The sequence below is a fragment of the Anomalospiza imberbis genome, chromosome 3 (assembly GCF_031753505.1).
Source record: "Anomalospiza imberbis isolate Cuckoo-Finch-1a 21T00152 chromosome 3, ASM3175350v1, whole genome shotgun sequence".
NCBI lineage: Eukaryota > Metazoa > Chordata > Aves > Passeriformes > Viduidae > Anomalospiza > Anomalospiza imberbis.
Window position 1 is genome coordinate 16548854 of NC_089683.1, and position 6225 is coordinate 16555078.

General features: G+C 38.1%; 1 long non-coding RNA gene across 1 annotated transcript; it reads right to left on the reverse strand.

Annotated features, from left to right (window-relative positions):
- Positions 1-4073: 4073 nt before the first annotated feature.
- Positions 4074-5953, reverse strand: LOC137472008 (uncharacterized). Its single transcript, XR_010997964.1, has 3 exons — positions 5612-5953; positions 4531-4807; positions 4074-4254 (listed from the first exon to the last, which is right to left on the reverse strand). It is a non-coding gene; the product is annotated as an uncharacterized lncRNA (long non-coding RNA).
- Between the last annotated feature and the right edge of the window lie 272 nt (positions 5954-6225).

A 6225-nucleotide genomic window follows, 5' to 3' on the forward strand; every position in this document is an offset into this window, starting at 1 on the left:
CTTAGCCAATGGCAACATAATTTTGACAGCTTACAAACCAAGCTTGATTTTAAGAGTTATTTTGACTTGGCTATCTTTCAAGCTCAGATTCTGACTATCCCTATTCACCTTCTCCAAGTCTTCAGCTGAAGTCTTAATTAACTCTTTTTTTTTTTCTTGTGAGGATAATTTAAAAACTATCTAAATGAAATTCAAGAATTAGATATTATAAAAGTTATTATTTTTGCTATACTGCTTTTATTCCCACAGTTCAGATATTGGAGGTCACACACATCACATTAACAATTGGATGATGGATTGTTAACAACGTGTATTGTCTAAGCTAATTCCTTCCATGCCTTTTTTCCTGTCATAAGGATTTTCTGTCATTTTAAAGGACATGGGAAAACTAGATCCCTTTCCTTCTGATTCTGACAAGAAGTTGGGAGCTCCATTGCCAGGTTCTTGCAGAGGAACTAAGTGAAAACCTCTTGTTTGGCTGAGAAGACTGATAAAGGCAGCTACAATCCTCATCGTTATTCTTCCTTTTTACAGTCACAGTAGAAGATACCCACCCAGGGGAGCTTTATGGCTCTCCTCTCCTGATAAACATGAGAAACTTGATGCATGGGAAAATGGGACTTGATGATAGCTTGACACTGTCACACCTTAAGACTCAAACTCAGATCTGTCAGAGGCGCATGCTATGAATATGCTGATGAAACATAACCCACACAGAACTCATCACAACCCTAGTTAAGAGGCTTTGTATTTGTCTACTACAAGTTATTCTTTCATCCAGCCTGCACTGATTTGCATCAAAGAGTTCTATTACAAGGTTCTGACCATATCATAAGGACAACATGGAGGAGATGATTTGACACGTGAGAATACGACAACAGCTAAAACCTCCTGCCATGTTGCTGGCCCCAAGACAGCACTTACAGTACTGACACTTCCATCTCACACAGACTCTACCAACATTTCAGGCTTAATAGTGACAGGTCTTCATTTGAAGCTTTGAGATTATAATGAAATCTTTAGCCCACCTGATGTGCACACAGTTAGCTGTGTTACTTGTTCAGCTAGAAAGGCTATCCAGTAGTCACCAGTAACTGACGCTTGCCAGCAGTCATTTAAATTCAGCTGTCAGACACAATCAAAACAATTGATAGAAAGCTGCTTCACTATAATTCCTTCATTTCTATCAAACATTCTTATGTGGAGTTGGATTTTGGTCTGGAGCAGTGCAGTAATGTGAGTTGATAGCAAGTTGGGAATGAGCCAGAAAGTGAATGCTTAACCAAGAACCAGCACCTCTGGGAGCAAAGACTTCAAGAATCAGATGTTTTGCATTTGCATTCCTTCCAACTTCATATTGGAGTATGGAAAGAGATGATGGAAACCATCAATAAGATCAATTTTAATTTCTTCTTTAACATTTCTCTTTCCACACTTTATCCAGTTGGGAATTTCAACTAAAATCGAAGACTGTGTTATTAGCCTTATAAGCTGCAGACTAAGAAGTTAATGAAATGTAGCTCTAATTTTAGAAAAATCAGTTCATTTGGAATCTGTTTGACAGGGACAATGATGCTAGGCAGCTACGACTGGAACAGACCTGAAACAGACAGCAATGATGCTTTCAGTTTTCTGTGTGTGTGACTTGAGATTTCAGGGCTGCCAAATTTCACGCATTCCCACAGCTTAACAGTCACACATTGAGCCAGGCTTCAGGGATTGATCATGTTGATCATCAGGAGATTGCCTGGTTCTTGCCCAATTTTACTTGAGATATGGTTTCTGTCATATTTTTAATAGCATCAGTCCCTTGGGACACTATTTTTTGTCTGAGATTTTGCTGTCCACATTGTATGCAAGAAACATCTTGTAACCTCACTTAGACATATTTCTTTCGCCCCTCTGTAATTTAAAACAGAAACCCTTTGATAATGAACAAACAGGCTTGCTTTTAGTGCATGAAAACATAATAGAAAAATATTATTCTTGTTTGCATAATAATTTTCTCCATTTAAGTCCCTTGCTCTGTGCAGTTCTGCAGATGAAGAAATATGGTATTCTTTGTTATTTGTATTGTCGTGGCACCTAAGAGTGACGGTTCTTGACTCTATTATGATTCATTGCATGGAAAGAATGGCAAAATGTGTCTCTAGATGCTCTCTAAGAGCTTGGTTGAGAGGCCTGGAGAAATGAGAATAACGTGCTGATTGGAGAAAGAAAGGAATGTCACAACTTACCCAGTGCTTAACTACATTTAGATTTTGGTTTCAAGGAATTTAATGAAGCAATTTTTGGATGCTTACTGGGAGACCCTTTAAACAGAAGTTAAACAGAAGTACAAATGGGGCATCAGAACACTTTCATAATTCCATCATTGAGATTCAAATTGTTTGTCTAACATGATTATAAGAACAACGTAATGCTTTCTGAAATCCATGGTATAGCAATGAAGAAACCAATTTAGAGGTGGTGCAGTTGAATGCAAGAGAGTATTTTCATTGCATACCTGTAGCTCTGTACCTCACTCTGTGTAATCAACAGACAAAGGAGAGGTGCTCCAATGAGGCAAAGTACCCATGTTGAATATGTAAAATCAACTTGAAGTAGAAAGCATGAATAACCCTTGTAAGAACACATACTAAAGGATATTGATAAATACTGAAGTTTTCCACACATTTTTCTTTCAAATCCTTCTAGGAGTATCTCACTAGAATATTTATAATATGTTCAAGCATTTGAAAGTAAAGCAATTTCTAAACCAAATTAGACTATTTAGTTTACCTGGAATATATATATTAAAGCGATTCCACGTGATTTAGCAAACATCTTAGCAAGTAGGTTATTGTACTCATCACTTCTGTTCATAACTATTTTTTAGGTTGTATCTAGGGGCCTGCTTTCTGCTGTCTTCTTTCAGACATCTATTTTGGCTGATTTAAATGTGAGGATGGAAAAAAAACCCACTATAAAAATTCCTACAAATAAAGTCTTTTTTTGAAAAATGAGGTGTCATGTATAGTTTAATTTAATCTTTGTGTGGTTTTCTTTGGCATGTTGCTCACACTTGGGATTCATATGGTGTATCACAGCAGTTCAGTTTACAAACCCACTTGTTGCTCTACAAATGGTTATAAAAATTCCAAGAAAATGCTGCAAAAGAGCAAGTTTGCAATCTTGAGGGAAGTAAGTGACAAATATGTTCTTCAGAAGAGATAAAGTTTAATTTCTGGAGCACATGCACTGTGAAAATATTTTAGACAGTAATTTTGGTAAATAATAGATTGTCTTTTTTCCTTCTGCCAATACTTTCTCACTTCACTTCTCTGTCTTTTGGTGTCCATCAGCGGAAATATCAGGTCACAGTTCATGCATAAGGAAGATGTCGCATATCTGAAATTCATATGTGTGCTGTCAGCTCCTTTTTCCACCAAGAGCTTAATAATCATATTGCATTGGAAACATGAGGGCTTGTTTTCATGAAGGTTTTCAAGGCATACCCCCTGAAATGTATGGCCTTTTGTATATGAAAAAGGCAGTTTACACAGTTGTGTAGTAAAGACCATATTTTCTTACATTTAGGAACAAAGACATGTCAGGCTTTATTGAGCACATCACTAACTATATAACTAGCATTAAACACTCTATTTGCAACTGTTGCTGTGTATTTTGTGTGTGATTATCACCCCTAGATCTGCATCCTATAAAAAGATATTTCTGTTTGCTTAATTATAAAGCTCTTTATGAACAGGCTCATCTGTAAATAGCTTGGTGCAGCTGAAATAGAAATATAATTATAATGAAGGCAGATGTTTCTGAGATACTTCTCATGAAACTTGTTCTGAATATACAAAGGAGGAAGGCTCTTCTAGCTGGTGGAGTGTTGGCCAAATGTGGTCTAATCATCCAAATGTGAGAGGGGGGGTTCACTTTGAGAGAAAAATCTGAATAATAATGACAACAGCAGTAACACCAACACTGCTAACAACAATATGAATAATATTTCCAAACCTATATACAACTGCCCTGTCCCTTGGTAAACATCTTTCTTCCTGAATCCTGGAGGGGCAAAGAAATAACTTATGTAATTTATTCTCTGTGGACTAGTTGCCAGAAGATGCTGGATTTTTATTCTACAATACTTTGTTAGATTGATGAAACTCTCATGGAGCCATGAAGTTTAGGGTCATTTGTATACAAATATAGCACTTCTGTCTGCCTCGCTGTCTCTGCATGTGCTCTTGAATTGTGTAAATCCTGTCAGTGAAATAATGAGACAGTTCTTAAAAAATATTATTTTCACATCCAAGGGCTTATAAAACTACTGAATCCTATTTCCCAAGGAAATTCTATTTCCAAATCTTTAGAAAATCTCGCCTTTCAGTCAAACCACAATCAAACCCTTCCTTCACTAACAATAAATGCCTGTGCTATGACAGCTGACTGAGAGCTGTTGATCCAAGCCTGCAGTCCTCACTTCAGTGGAGTTGCCATCCTGATCAGCTCCCATTTGTCCCATCTTCAGTGACTCACCAGCAGAGCCGATCGCTGTCCCAGTCATCTTATGATCAGGGTGCCCAGACAGCTACAGCCATCTGGCAGGCTTGTGAGTTGGAAACAGCCAGTTCAGTCCACAATGAACTACTGCAAACTAAGCTATGCTGTGGAATAGCACCTTCCAGCCCAGGACAGTCTTGTTTTGCTCACAGCATGTACATGGGAGTTACTGGGTAGTGCTGCTGCTCTGCTTATCTTCCTCTTCCTCGTCTCAGACTGCATGACTGAACAATGACGTATGGAACTGGGCTGCCTTAAAATAAGAGAGGCGAGTGTGAAGCAGAAAACACTTAAGGATGATTTGAACTGAGCCAGTAGCAATCCTGATATCTCTGCTGTGGATATTTTTCAAACATAAACATAGGCCTCTGACTAAAGTTTACAGAAGTGGAAAATGAGTGTTGGTGCCATGAGACATCAGGGATTTGATCTAAAAGGAACACAGCAATTTTCAAGGGTTGTGTATCAGGTTTTGAATGCAACTTTGAGTAGCCTGTAGTAATTCCTTTTACTCCCTCACTTGGGTGGCAAACTTAAGGTAGCCTCACCTGGATGAACAGAACTGGAGAATATATCTGCTTTGCAGGAAATATATCCTTAAGCACAATAGAGCAGAATCCAGTTCAGCAACTCCTCTTGAGATGTAATATCTATACTTTCTGCTCTCGTTTGTGAACAACTTTACTGTGTCAATGTCAACTACACCTACTGTGCCAGAACCTGGCTGGTGTGGTTCTCTTTCAATGGTCCATTGGCACTGCTCCAGGTTTTGGGAGAAGCTTTCACCAATAATATATATCAAGCATATTTCAGTTTAGGAACACATCACAGTTCTCATTTCAAAAGCTGGATCCCAGGTCACTCCTCTGCAGAGGAGGAGCAAAACCTGGGGAGAGATTTCCTTGCCTGGTTGGATAATTCTGCTCTCTATTTCTGATATTCTTAATGGAGAAACAACAGAATATCAGGTCTTTCAGTGTAAGTGCATCACTTCCATTAACAATAAAAAACATTACATATGTGCTCAGGATAAGAATGAACCTCAGACTGAACATACTTGTGACTGAGGCCAGGCCTTGGGCCCTAACACATCAGGCTGGCTTTCTGGTCTCTTTTGACCCCAGGGATTCTGTGTAACTAGTCTACACAAATGGGATAGGAAAAGACAGAAATGAAAGGTGTTGCATTTATCTAGAAAAGAAGTACTCAGCAGTAACTCAAATGCAGGAATTGAGGTTAAAATTAATGGAGAGCCTGATGCTACAAAACACATTCCATTAATGAAATGAACAATTATTTTCAATTTTATGCAGAACAGATGCCTTAAGAAAGGTGATGACAAATATTTGTGCATCAGAAATTATACATGCTGTGATAGGAAGAAAATTGCCCAATTGTTTCTTTTATGAATGGGAAACTGAGGCATAGACATATGATTTACTAGAGATTTCTCTTTTTCTCTCTTACACACACAAAGGAAAATGGGTGTTTTTTGATTCCTGTGCAAATACTAATTTTTCTGCATTTGTTCCAAATTTGTGAACTGCACTTGTTCTCAGACTCCTATATATATAAAACTGCCATCCACAGGACTGCTACTAATAGAAACTGTCAAGTCTGAGGCAGACATTTAACCCACCAGCTGTGAGTGTGCATCTCCTTTGCATCTCT